At 37.7% G+C, this 15,102-nt stretch overlaps 1 protein-coding gene across 3 annotated transcripts in view; it reads left to right on the top strand.

Moving 5' to 3' along the window:
* The first annotated feature begins 2,205 nt into the window (after positions 1-2,205).
* Positions 2,206-15,102, top strand: part of LOC133533560 (potassium voltage-gated channel subfamily H member 8-like) — a 167,349-nt gene continuing 154,452 nt past the window's right edge. For 2 of the 3 annotated variants that reach the window (XM_061872559.1, XM_061872557.1), the window contains exon 1: positions 4,039-4,779. The gene's annotated coding sequence lies outside the window, so the exon portion shown is untranslated. Of the gene's footprint in view, positions 3,107-4,038; positions 4,780-15,102 lie in introns of those variants that run through there. The other variant, XM_061872558.1, reaches the window with a different exon arrangement.

Here is a 15,102-nt window from a genome sequence, read left to right as displayed (position 1 = left end):
AAAAGCCTCGTATTTTCTCAGAATTTCGTCACTTTAAAACAAGGGGGGAAGAATTCTTAAAAAGAAAAGAAAATAGGAAATCTTCCTTCTGAAACTTAAAGGCACAAAGATGGGCTTTAAGCTAAGCTTTACTGTCACTTTTACTATTAGGAATGTTATTTTCTCGCTAAATTCGATTTTCTTAAAAGTAAATAATTGAGAAGTACTCAAGTTATGACAATATAATAGTACATGCTTGTTAATTGACTCAGGATGCTTGCCTTGTTAATTGACTCAGGATTCTCAGGAATTGTATAAAATATATCAAATCAACTTTGAACACCTTCTTTGTATTGGGGTTGTTAAAATGCGTATATTTTTTAAGGTCCGACCCAGAATGCTTTTTCTGTCTCGGCCGAGAACGAGACCAAGACCGAGATTCAATGGGATTCTCGGCCGAGACCGAGACCGAGACCGAGAATTTATAAAATAGAAGAAAAAAAACCGTTTGGTGGGTGTATTATGTAATGTAAGTCGCATCTTAGTAAGGTAAATAATTAAGCTGTAATATATACTTTTTCAGGAAAATTATTTTGAATATCTTTTTATTAACAATAATCAAAATTATAGTTATGTCCAATATTCCACAACAGTAATCCGCCACAGGTATTGTTTTGTACATACCTACTACCTTACGTTTTCCCGTAAATAAAAATATATTAAGTATCAAAATACCCAGTGTCATCGTACACCCAAATTTAATTTAAGTTACATCTCAATAACAATATACACTCATTTATTAACTCTTCCGCAAGTTGCAAGAGCTCAACGAGGGGGGGAGGGGTGTTAGGGTCGGCAACGCGCATGTAACTCCTATGGAGTTGCAGGCGTACATAGGCTATGGAGAAAGCTTACCATCAGGCGGGCCGTAGGCTTGTTTGCCACCGACGTAGAATAAAAAAAATGAAACTGTCATTTTATTATCTAGGATATTAAAAAAACTTAGTCTTATGTTAAAATTTAAACATTGTTTATCCCAATATTCAATTGTATATCTATGTCATACGAGTATGGCTGTCATAGTATTGATATGATGACGTCCGTCAGGCAAACCGGATTATTTGTTATTTGAAAAGTATAAGCCTAATATTGTAATAAAATCACGTTTGTAAGCTTATGAAGTAAAGATGTAAAGCTCTGAGGCAAAACTTTCAAAGGGAAAATAAGAACAAAAGGGCTGAATTATATGTCATAAAATATTCCCTCGATTTTCTCTTATAGTTATATACAGGGGTCGGACAAAAAGTGCGGATGACGTAAAAATGACGTAATCTTGCACACAGGATGATGTTTGAGTTTGTATTTAAACTTCCGTGTGACATGTAGTAACAAAGTAGTATTAATGAAGTAACAAAATAATCGTAAATAAATCCATGGAATTAATAATACATTTATGTATTTTTTTATGAAATTACGGAAGTTTTCATTCTGTAGTTGCACCCAGGGTATGTTTGCTGCTATCATAAAATTTGTAAGGTTCATATTAAATTCACTTTGCCCTTTTTTTCTACGTTTCCGACATGTTTGGTTGTCTCCAAATGTCTTTTAATATTGCTTACCATCGTTGGTATATTTTGATTACAGCAAAAGCAGTATACGTGTTTGTCACGTACCTCCAAAAACGGAAAATTGCCACAATATTCGAGTAAAGATGACATTTTAGAGCGTTTTCTTATACATTAGTAAATATAAATTTTAGCTAAATATAATCGTGAAGACACAATAGCTAAACAATAACGAAGTCAATTTATTGTTCATCTGATTGACAATGTGTCAGTCAAAAACGTACTTACTCATTTCAAGTGGCGATATCGTTTAATAAAGAGGTTGATAAATGATAAGTGATAATTGTTTATGAAAATCAAAAATACTATTTGAAATCACCTATAAGTGGTTTGACGTCATCCGCACTTTTTGTCCGACCCCTGGTTATATATTACGAGTAAATTATGGGAAAAACGCTTTAGGTCTGACGTACATATTTCTTTCATTAACAAAAGCTGTGATGTAAGTAATAAATATATAATTGATAAGTGTTATTATAATGTTACTTGGGTAAAATAATTTTAGTGGATATTAAATCTGGAACGAGGAGGAAAACCCCATATTTTCAGTTGACTAATATTGTATAGTTTCTTTGATCTTTCATGTTGGGGGAAAATAGAGTCCAAAGATGGTGGTGAATAGTAAATGCGGGGTCTGGAGACGATAATGAGGATGTAAATCGTCGCGAAGTGGGGTGTGGGGCGCGCCGCACTGCCCCGGACAACCTGTGGCGTACGTATCTGTTGCGCCGCCCGCCCGAGCGCCCGTGCGCCCGGCGGCTTCCTCGGCGCTGCCGCCGCCCGCCGGCTGCCCGCAGTTCGTGTCGCCGCGTCTCGCCCGTCGCCAGCGACCCAGTCGCTCGCGGTATCGCTCCCGCGTGAACTACACGTGTACAGTATAAGACCACTTCCTCTAACCCGCCGTCGGTACGATTCTATTCTGATACGCGCAAACTTTCTCGCATAAACATTAATAAATAACTGCCCATGTTGGTGAATTAATTGATTTCTGAAACAATGAAGTTAAATTAATAGGGCATAACTTTCTTCATTAACAAACTCCCTTGATAGGAATTAGTAACAAACGGCATTAGGTTGTTTATTTGCTAATCGAATTCGGCAGATTAATGAGTAAAACTGAATCTTCCTTAAATTTAAACTTAGTACCTACCTAAATTACTTACCTACGCCTAAATAAAGATGTTTGCTTTCTTTTTAAAACTCGAAGCTTAAGTAAAATAACAATATTATAGCCAAATTTCGGTAGCTTAGAATAATGCATTTGTATAATATACAAATTATTTGATTATGCTGTAAACTTTAGATGTGTATACTCGTATGTAGATCTATACCTTTCGTATAAGATTTTAGGGAGGAACCCACTTGTCAGCTATCATTTAGGTATAAATATTTGTTCAATACGAGGACCTTCCGCCCGGTCCTAGAAGGATGTATTATACTGTTGGAGAGGTCCCGGGGTCTCTCTCGGCTACATTCCAAGTCATTGAAGTTTTGTTGAAAAGGTTATCAATTTTATTACTTATATTTTACTGTGTGTATATGTAGGAGTGGAGAACTGCGTAAACAAATAATAGGGCGTTTTAAAGTAAACATTCGATTAATTTATTATTTTAGATACGTACATAGGTACCTATGAAAACCATTATAACTACTTTAAAATACATAAAATTTGAAGTCATGGAAGAATGATATACCAACTACATCCAGAGTCTAGTAAATAAAGAAGACTGACAACCCGCATACACCGCAGTAAGAAACGTCTAAGTTGTATTTTTAAATTTTAATTATTTTTATATGAAACTGCAACCGTATCGCTATTTATAATCAATCGATCTATAGATAATGAATGTGAATGTGATAATCTGAGAACATAAAATTAGACTTGTATGACCGCAGTTATAGTTAGAAAAGTAGATTCACGGCATAAATAAAACATTTTAAGTCCTGAGAAAAGATATGTGTTAAAATTCTGAAGCGCAATGAAATAAAAATATCTATAGGTAGATACATTGTTTTTTTTTTTAGTATTATTACACAGTTCGGAAATAGTACATAATGATACAAGTGTTCTACGTTGGCAATAAGGAATCTGATGTGTGTAATGTGACCAATGCACATAGTTAGCTACATTATTTTATAAGTTCGATAATTATGACGAAAAATTTTGAAAATGGTTTTATGGTGCTTTAATTGTACTTTTCCATTTAAAATTGCAGTAGCGTATAAAGCTAAAATGGAAGAATATTTATAAAGGCACGTAACCAACGCGGTGTTGTATGATGGTGTGTCGGTCTTGAATATTTACTAGTTTCTGATGAAAACTAAATATCTACATATTTCTAAGATTGGCAATTAGATTAAAATTATAGCTAGCCTACATTAATCGTTAAACTTACTTATACCTACTTATAAGAGATGATGACATGAAGCGGACGAACAGTTGAGTTGTTTGCGGTGCTAATCTTGAGCTAGGTAGATAATAATCTCAAAAGAATTATGGTGTCCAAGAACACAGATGGTTAATATTGTCATAGTAGTCACGTTGCGCTATCTGGTGATTCATAAAAAAAACACTGATTATTTTTCAGCCAGTCTTCGTGAAGTAAACGAAACATTAGGAAATATTGCTAATTCATTTGGTCGTTAACGATTACATCATTGCTAACAAAAGTATGTTAGCGTGGTTAAAATCTCATATAAGTTCAATGCTGAAATATAATTGATCCAAGGTGTGCGCAATCGGGCGGCGGGGCCTTGAGCGATCGATCTATAGATAATGAACTATGATAATTTGATAATCTGAGTTATCCGGATAGGCAACATTAGTTGGTAGTTACGACTGTTACGAGTACCAAAACCGTGAATGGTAAAATAGGGCGAATTGGGCTTTTTGAAAAAGATATGTACTTATTCTAATTTCCGACAGCTTTAAGAAAATTATTTTAGTTCTATTGTCATTCAAATTGGATGTGTTGTGTTTAGTTATTTTAAAAGTTGAAGTGACGGTTATATTCTCCAGTTGAATTTAGTGTATTGAATTGAAAGTGATAACGTAGCTGAACATCATCAGTGATCGGAGCCTGCAGTGCCTGGAGGCTAGCAACACGCGGGTCCAGATGGCCGGTGCAGCCCGGCTGCGCTAGATCGATCCCGCCACAGCCCGGCGGGCTTCTCCGTAAGTGTACACCTCCCATAAATGCATATTCAACCGACGATAGCAAATGAGATAAAATCTCCGCACAATTCTGCAGCGGAAACATTCCCGATGGGTCCGGTTAGGTGATAATATTCACCGTAAATTGCCGCTTGCATTCAAGCTGAAAACGTTGCATTCTAGGCTATTGTGCGTCGTTATAATGACAAAAAAAAATTAACCACGGGAATTTTGTATAAAACAGTCCCGAATTCAGATTTTTTAATTATACCTGTTGTATGTTTCATGGAGATCTGCCAAAGGTATTGTTTTTGTCTCTCTTTACACAAAGGATAACGTATTCTATAAATTAATGACGCCCGTGTTTTTGGGAGCATGAATAGCTGTAACCGCCACGAAAATTCTTTCACGAAAATACCGCAATCATAAACCGGCATGGCCAGCGGCTAGTATTTATTTACATTATACGCTATAGCTACTACTCGTGGAATTCGAGTTCTTCCCAATTTTACGGGAATTTCTGCACTGAGTTTGACAGAAATTCCCGTGGAATTGGGCCCATAACTGCCAGGAAAAATAATGAAATCCCTGAGAAATTAAATACATATTACAAAGGCTATAGCCGTGTAAGGGAACAAAAATGCCCCTGGACTTTAAGCCCATGAATAAATCCTATGTATCGCTCGTAATGATAGTTATTAATCTGCCAAGTTTTATGTCATAATTATTGACAGTTTTCATGAAATGTGACTTCAAAGTTTTCTTTACTGTTCTAAATATTTAAAAAACAACCGATTTATTTCTTTTGAAATTAAGTTATGTTTTAATGACTTGAAGAGGAATAATTTTGCAAAAAACCAGACGTCTCTAGGTCAACATTAACTTGGTGTTTTTTGATGTCAAATATTTCAAACTTTTTTTTGACTTTTGTGAGTCAGCGACACCTACCATTTTTTGTACACTAATGTGACATTTCATTCTGCACTAATATATGTTGGTCTCAAATGAATTGGGTTGGAGCAACATGGTGATTTTTTGTTTTGAGTATAACTACCTAGTACGTATCAAGGTACTCGTATACGTGTAGCCTACGATTACTTATATTGATATTTGATACAAAACCTACATTATTCTGCGGATTATTTAAGAAGCTTTTAAGCATACCTATAGTCCGTTATGGAGTAAATGAAAAATTCTTCGGATTAACCATCCTAAATCTGCATTAAAAGTACCAATTACACTATGTCGGAAATTCATTTGTAACCTGAGTTAGCTAATCAATGCTTTTTTATATGTGAAAGGGAGTGCTCCCTGTAAATGTAACTAAATGTCAAAAAAAAAAACAACGCCTCGCACATAATTTTTCACATCGTTTGTAACATAACATTGATTGATGAAATATTTTTAGAAATGCTCGCTCCCTAAAAAGAAGTCTAAGAAATAGGAAACCCTACGTAGAATGATAGGACGGTGAAACTAAGAATCATTTCTACCTGAATGGGACAGTATATATCAATATTAAAGGTTGCAGGGTCAATAGAAAGATATTATGTTTACGCAAAGGATTCCTCTCCAAAATTATTTATTGAATCGATTGCTTCCCAACTCTTATTTACGAGGGAATATAACGTGTCATACACGAAGACGCGTGCCTTGACTCATAGTGTCATGTTATTAAAGGTTAGATCTGACAAATCTGCGCGTCATCGTGGATGACACGAACTATATCTGTTACACATACGTATTATAATATACATACATACATACATATAATCACGCCTATTTCCCGGAGGGGAAGGCAGAGACCACGGATTTCCACTTGCTACGATCCTGACATACCTCTTTCGTTTCCTTTACTTTCATGACATTCCTCATACACGCTCGTCGATTTAGGGTGCTCTTGACCCGGCCTTTCTTCAGGATTTCCCCGATTTGATCCGAGAAAGTCCGCCGAGGTCTACCCCTTCCAGCTCCCTAATATATTATAATATATTAAGCGTATTATTGCATAAGTAAGTAATTTTTTTTTTTTTGCATCAACAATTATACATTTTACATACATGTAAAACTACAAATGAATAATAAGTATAAGTATAAAGCTTCCGGAATAAGTTTAGTGTAAACATTAATTTAGTGTAGATTTGACCAATTACCAATCAAGGATAGGTAAATATTTTTTTTCGTATTTAATTCTTTCATGAACTATTAATGTTAAGTCTCAGATCGACTGCTCGTAGTAGATTGTTAAATCGTAATTAAACGTAGGTACTTGGATACGTAATTAAAGGTAGGTAGCGATGGTAATATGTAATTGTAATAAAATACACCTACTAAATTAGACCGCCGGATTTTAATTACTTATCGTCTTAAATAAACATGTCATTGCATAGTAAATTTATTACTTTTAATTTAATTCGTCTGAAACATTATACGTCATACTTGTAAATTAAAATTAATTTAGACTGCGTTTACCACACGCATGTTATGTGTAGTGTATGTATGTGTACCTATCGTGTAGTGTATGTGTATAGTGATAGTTATCCACATACACATATTCGCTAACGTCAGCGTAACTTACATGAACATGCGATTACATACGTAGTAATATGTCAGTGTTCACTGATGGTAGCCGTATAGGTTATACATATGTACTTGTGACTCTGAATTTAACTTACTATTATTGATAATAATTAGTAAGGGATATCTTCTTAGTATATTAATCTTTTTGATATCCATCTGGTGCACTTGACTACAAAGATATCTTTAAGTACCTACACTTTTGCACTTTACTCCGTTGTAAAAATGCGAAAAATATATAATATAATAAAACATATATTTGACGTCGGCTGTACTTACGACTGTCTTTTATGTTCTCTTTTTGCGTCAAATTCGACACTAGACGACGTGGGCAGCACACCACCCACCATCCCACGTTGTGAGCACTCCATGCCTAAGGTCCGCTTCACTCAAAGCGTAGTAAGGCGTGCACTTTTTGGTCTCGATGTCAATAAGTCCAGTGGGCCCGACGGTATACCCGCTATTGTGCTAAAAACGTGCGCTCCAAAGCTAGCTCCGGTTTTAACGCGCCTTTTTTCGCTTTCATACTGCTCAGGTAAATGCCCGTCATCCTGGAAGACTGCTTGGGTCCATCCAATTCCTAAAAAGGGTGACCGCACAAACCCTTCCAACTACCGGCCGATTGCGATTACCTCCCTTCTCTCCAAGGTGATGGAGCGCGTGGTTAACAACCTGCTCCTAGCGTACCTTGAGGACCACCAGCTCATGGGTCGCGAGCTTTATATCTGGGCGTAGCATTGCAGTTGTCATCGACGGACAATGCTCAGATCGGCCCATTAACGCCGGCGTACCCCAAGGATCTGTACTGTCACCTACACTGTTCATCCTTCATATCCATTGCTATGCGGATGACAGCACGGGTGATAGCTTCTATACAGGTTGTGCAAATGCCTCTCGTGAGCAGGTGTTGGAATGCAGAATGCAACTTGTGTCCGAAATCGAGGCCTCTCTTGAGCAGGTATCCGAGTGGGGTAAACGTAATCTCGTCCAGTTTAACCCCAGTAAGACACAAGTTTGCGCGTTTTCCGCTAAGAAAATCCCATTTGTCTTAGCGCCTAAGTTCCAGAACATTCCCCTTACCATTTCTGAGAGTATCGGGATACTCGGTGTCGACATTACGAACGAAGTCCAGTTTCGGGGCCATTTGGAACTCAAAGCCAAACTGGCCTCTAAGAAGCTCGGGGTGCTCAATAGAGCGAAACAGTACTTCACACCAGGTCACCGGCTTTCGTTATACAAAGCGCAGGTTCGACCACATATGGAGTACTGTTCTTACCTCTGGTCTGGAGCACCGAAATACCAACTTCTTCCACTTGACTCCATCCAACGTCGGGCAGTTCGTATTGTTGGTGACCCCGATCTCACAGTCGGTTTGGAACCTCTCAGTCTTCGGAGAGACGTTGGCTCTCTATGCCTGTTCTACCGTCTGTACAATGGGGAATGTTCTGAAGATTTTTTTGAATTGGTGCCATCGTCACGTTTTTATCACCGCACCTCCCGCCAAAGAAACAAAGTTCATCCTCACTTTCTCGACACGTGGCAAACCAAGAACAAGCGGGCATCTCGCTCGTTTTTTCCCAGAACGTGCACCTTTTCATAGCGCAAGGGAAACATCTTCTGAGGTGTTTCCCTTGCGCTATGACATGGGGTTCTTCAAGAAGCAGGTTTTTAGGGTTCTCAAAGGTTGGCAACGCATAAGTGGCTCCTCCGATGTTGCTTATGTCCATGGGCGGCGATGACTGCTTCCCATCAGGCGGCTCGTCTGCTCGTTTGCTGCCTATTACATAAAAAAAATACTTACATACGTTTACATGTAGTTATAGGTATAGTGTATACGTACAACTTTGACATTTATTCGAATATTGACAGTGTAATACGTCAACTAGAAAATACTTAGATTAAAACACTCAGGTTATAAATTATTAGACGTATAAATGCAATTCAGTGAAACTTATTTGAACTCGAGGAGTTTTCATAACGTTTTACTCAGCGTAAGAGAATTCTAGACAGGCAGATGGCGCTCAGTAATATTTTCCAGCGGGTCAGAAATATATGTTATATACTTACGGATTACTTTCGATTACATTTTGTCCCCCGGTTTGAGGCTTGTTTTACCTGCTACCAAGGCCTCGGAATTTATGACATGAACTTTTTAGGCAAGTTTTTAGGCAATAACGTTGATGAAATAAATGTTTCAGACAAGACCTACAAAACTACGTCGTCATTATACCTACTTAGATATCAACAAAAAGGTGTGTATCATAAGTTTTATAAGTTTTCTGGAACGAAGACGAAGGATGTTGAGATAATTAGTAGGCCCGCGAGCGCGAAACGGCTTGTCAGAAATAAAAATAAATTGGATATTGTTAATCAGACAATAATCATCTGGAGTTGCAGGCGTACATAGGCTACGGATACTGCTTACCATCAGGCGGGCCGTATGCTTGTTTGCTACCGACATAGTATAAAAAAAAAAAATAAAAAAAAAAGACATTTGGCTTTTTTCCTATATCTAACTGCATTACATGCTATTAATATATATGCGTCAACTCGGAAATGCATGTTAAATCTTCAACCCGCACAGGAAAGGGCCTGGCTGTAGCTTCGTGTCCTCTTGTTTACGACAAGTGCTCTGTATCCAGTAGTAAGACTTAGGGGTGTATGCTAAGCTGACGATGACATTTTGTTGTGCACACTAAACATTTCGTCAGTCACCATCAAATAAACCGTGAGGACCCTAGTGGCCAAATATATCGTAGAGTTAGACCAAGCTAAGTTAGCAGCGATTTTGATAGCCCAGAATAGCCTTCTATGAAATTATTTATTATTTATTTATTTAAACTTTATTGCACAAAAGAAAAATTATCGCACAAAAGGCGGACTTAATGCCAAAAGGCATTCTCTACCAGTCAACCCAATCAATTATGATGTTTAAATAACATTTTCACGGTCTGGGCTATCAAAATCGCTGCCGACTTAGCTTGGTCTAACTCTAACATACGTTTATTACCATAAAAATAAATATGTGTCCCGAGTAACTTAATTAATATGTTACTTTTGGAGAAGTAACATGGTTGACAACTTTTTTGTTTGCCTACTTGTTATCCCCCTGCTGGGCAAAGGTCTCTTCAAATCGTCCAGTTTTTCCGTCCACTCGGTATTCGTGTCTGTTTCACTTTATTCTATTTTCTATTAATGTGGAAAATAAATTACCTATTTGACTTTATTTTATTACTTACTTACTTACTTCTTACTTCCGATGGCGCTACAACCTTTTGTGGGTCTTGGCCTCCTTCACTATCTTCCTCCAGTTGTTGCGATCCTTAGTAACCGCTTCCGGTAGCTACCGTCAGGCTCCTTTAACGGACCATAAATTGTTCGTAGCACTTTCCTCTCGAATACCGCAAGCTTTACCTGGGTTGTGGCCTAGATTTCACAGGTGTAGGTGACAACGGGCCTGATGATGGTTCGATAGATGGCGATCTTAAAGCTTATACTGAGCAGCTTTGAACTTAGTAATTTGCCACAGTAGTAGAAGCATTTGTGTCTAGCACCTATCTATATCCTTTTTAGGGTTCCGTAGCCAAATGGCATAAAACGGAACCCTTATAGTTTCGCCATGTCCGTCTGTCTGTCTGTCTGTCTGTCTGTCCGAGGCTTTGCTCCGTGGTCGTTAGTGCTAGAAAGCTGAAATTTGGCATGGATATATAAATCAATAAAGCCGACAAAGTCGTACAATAAAATCTAAAAATTTAATTTTTTTTAGGGTACCTCCCCTACACTTAAGTGGGGGTGAAATTTTTTTTTTCGCTTCATCCCTAGAGTGTGGGTTATCGTTGGAAAGGTCTTTCAAAACTAATAGGGGTTTTCAAGAAACATTTTTTGATAAAGTGAATATATTCGGAGATAATCGCTCCGAAAGAAATAAAAAATGTGTCCCCCCCCCTCTAACTTTTGAACCATAGGTCCAAAAAATATGAAAAAAATCGTGAAAGTAGAGCTTAAGAAAGACATTAAATGAAAACTATAGCGGACATGATCAGTTAAGCTGTTTTTGAGTTATCGCAAAAAGTTTTCCCTTCATAGTAAAAAGACTTATTAGGGTTCCGTAGCCAAATGGCAAAAAACGGAACCCTTATAGATTCGTCATGTCCGTCTGTCTGTCCGATTCTGTCACAGCCACTTTTTCCTCGTCCGTTCGGGAGGTGATTGTGGATCCTAAATACTTGAAGCTGCCCACGCCGTTAATAATCTGGTTCCTTACACAGATGGTCTCAGGTTTCGCAGGCAGTCTTGCCGTTGCAAGATATTCTGTCTTGGATACGTTCACCTGCAGTCCAAACACAGCAGCTTCAATTTGTAGGATTAAGCAGTGTTCTGTCATTCTGTTTCGGGACCTGCTAGCACTGTATGACAATGACTGTATTTTATTACTCACGTAATATGTATGAGTCAACGTTATTAAGTATGCAAATATTTTATGTAAGTTATTATTAAAATATACAAAACACAAATCGTAAAAAAATGAATCTTTTGATATGGGTACAACACAAGGAAAATGCCTAAAATATTCAAATCTATATAGCAATGTCATTGTAACGCATTATAACCCCATCCTATCTACATACTTATACGTAATCTACATATGAAAGTATGAAAACGCGGCTAAGCCTTATGGCTTATCCGAATATCTTATTGGCTATGGTGAATCAGTCCACGCGACAGGGATATTTTTTTACCATTTCTGAACCAAAAATGTCACTATATTGACAGCTGATTGATCAATCCCTAACAGTTTCAGAACAATATAATACAATCAGAATCGAGCTCAAGTCACAACGCGTAGCTGCTGCATTGTTGTGGTTACACTATATATAAGTATTATTTTATGGCACAACTAAGATTTGCACACATCACGCAGGTTGATTTATGAAGATTATGGCCTTCGCTCTGGCTTTGTTCGCTTTATTCCGCCGAATTTATAAGCAATGTTGGTCGAATTACCCATCAATGTCAATTCTATTCTATCGCTAATATAAATTCTTATTCAATTCTGAAATTTCGCATCTTCTAACAAAATTTTGTCTTATAAATATAATTACATAGGCACATAATATTAATATCGACAGGCTTTTGGAGGCAGATTCGAATTCTCAAAGTGAGATGTTAATTTTATCACAATTCACAGTTAGATGGAACGGTCATTTTTTGTCTATATTCTTTTTTTTCTTTATTTATATTTATTTTACCTTAAAACTAACATAACTAACTCTAACTCTGAATAATATTTATTTATAAAATTATTACATATATTAAGAAAGTAAAACTAAAGATTAAAACTAAAAATTTACAGTAACAAACCGCTCCCCGCCGACCCCGGTGCGAACGAAGGCGCCCATGGTGCTTGCAGCATTTCCACGCTGAATTACCATGGACAGCCTTTGCACTAGGAACGACTCGGAGCGGGGACCCTCCCACTTTTGCCTGAGACGACGGCCTAGTTCGCGTGTAAAACGTTTTGCGTCCGCTCCCCAGCAACCCTGGACAAATAGGGGCATATTTTTGCCACTTTAAAGCCGCTTGCGTTTCGGCTGCCGCTCTGGCCGTGCGCGAGGTACGGCTGATGTGGGATGCGGCGAAGGTACTGACGCACGTAGCGTCCCACACCAAACACCGCCCCCGTTCCCATGGTACTGGGTTCAGGCCATCGGGTCGTTTGCTATCGGTGCTTGAGCCCCCCGGCCCTCTAGACAGTATCGTTGAGGGTACGGTGACGCGGGTGCCTACCTGCGCAACGACGAGAACTCAGTGCGTGGTGGCCGTCAGCACCCACCATGGAACCGCAGATGCATAAGTGTGGTTGGCATACATCGCAGCCCAGGCGGCGAGCAACGGCCACGCGCAGTGGGTCACTGTCGAGTAAGGTGCCCAATTGGGGCGCAGGCAACGCGTGCAACCATGCTCCCGATTCTGGTTGCGACACTGCCAGAAGCCCGGTCCACTCCCGCGGCGCTCATAATGAGGTTGTCTATTTACGTAGCTTTAGAGATAGTGTCATCCCATGCACGCTGAATTTTGGGGTTCTCTAGCACAGTCGCTCCCGGGTTGATGCACAACCATGAATTAACTATTAATTTAATGATTATACAAAAGGTATATTTGCGATTCTTCAAATTGCCTTTTCATTTGATATCGCACGAGTGATCCTGTAAGAGCGTTTTCACATTGTCCGATCACAAGCGTTTTCACATATCGGATGTCGGAAGGAACTAAAATGTAAGATATACGTGTTTCTGTGTATTTATTTATGCATTTAATAAATCATTATTACTATTTATTATTATTATAGCCTAATAGGTTATATAAAAATAGTACATGCAAATTAAACGTACAGGGATTATCAAGGACCTCTCAGCAAGCGAGCGAACATTTAATAAATCATTATTACTGAAAAACGATAAATAACGCAAAAAGGCGGACTTAATGCCAATTGCACTCTCGAGCAGCTGTTTTTCTCATAGGCGCCTTCCGACATCTGATATCGGAAGAGCGCTTCCGATAATTTGAACCGTGTCTGATCCCCCGCCGACTGTCGGACGATAAACTGCCCAGCAGTGGGACACTTTATAGGCTCCTTAATAGAAGAAATAAATCGAGAAAAGAATTAAGAATATCTATTGAAAACATTGATATGTTTTGCATAAAATAGTTATTTGTACAACAAGAGAGCAAAGTTTGATATTTCTTCGAGTGCTTGTTTTGAGTCCCGTGCAAGCGAAAGATTCTATAATAGATTCACGAGCGTAGCGAGTGAATCTAATTTAGAATCTTGAGCGTAGTAAGGGACTCAAAAGCGCACGAGATGTAAATAACTTTGATCTCGCGTAGTACACAAAATTTTTCACGTCAGTCAGCCATCAAAAAATACAACCTGAAAAAATGTAATCCAGACAGACGGATCACTATTTCACTCATGTTTTCTGAAGGTATTCTGTCAATTAACTTTAATTACCGCCATAAAACAAAACGAAAGAAATTTCAATAAAATAATGAATTAACGAACATCAATTGACAGTTCAATCGACAACTTTTTTTTTGTAAAAAAAAACTTTGTAAGATCCGGTCCGAATTGCGGATACTACTATTTGTCAACTATAGTAGAGATCGTTAAAAGTAGTTAAGTAGAATTATTTACTGCGTAACAATTGCGTAAATTTGTATAAGTTCATTGTTTTGATTGTATTAATAAAATACGTAAAATATGGTGTTTTTATTAAATTTTAAACTTTTATTTCATTAATTAATTATTACGAATGAAGACTCGTAGGGTGTTTTGGAACGATGCGGTCTGACTTATTTCGGGGGTCTATTATAAACCGTCAATATACCGTTGAATTACGTATGCACTTTTTTGTCTCTTTCTTTTTGCTAATAACGTGAAAGGGATAAAGACAATAGAATCCAAATATTTCGAACTTGTATTAGGCCCCGCACGTTGTAATGACATTCGAATCTAAAGGTCACTTGAATGTTATTTTGTCTCACTCGGTGAGCAAAATGCGATTTTGCTCACTGTTTTTAAGCACCAAAGTACCCTTGTTCGAGCTGCTGACGTGAAAAAGATATTTAATCTGTGTAATAACATTTTAAGTTTTTTTATGAGCCAGAATATTAATATAATGTGTAATTAACTAATTAGATAATGTACGAAAAAGGCTGGAAATTGTTCGTGTAAACTTGTATCTGTATTTTTTTTTGTATTCTTCG

This window comes from Cydia pomonella, unplaced genomic scaffold, assembly GCF_033807575.1.
Source record: "Cydia pomonella isolate Wapato2018A unplaced genomic scaffold, ilCydPomo1 PGA_scaffold_178, whole genome shotgun sequence".
NCBI classification, from domain to species: domain Eukaryota; kingdom Metazoa; phylum Arthropoda; class Insecta; order Lepidoptera; family Tortricidae; genus Cydia; species Cydia pomonella.
This window is presented reverse-complemented; position numbering and strand designations above follow the sequence as displayed.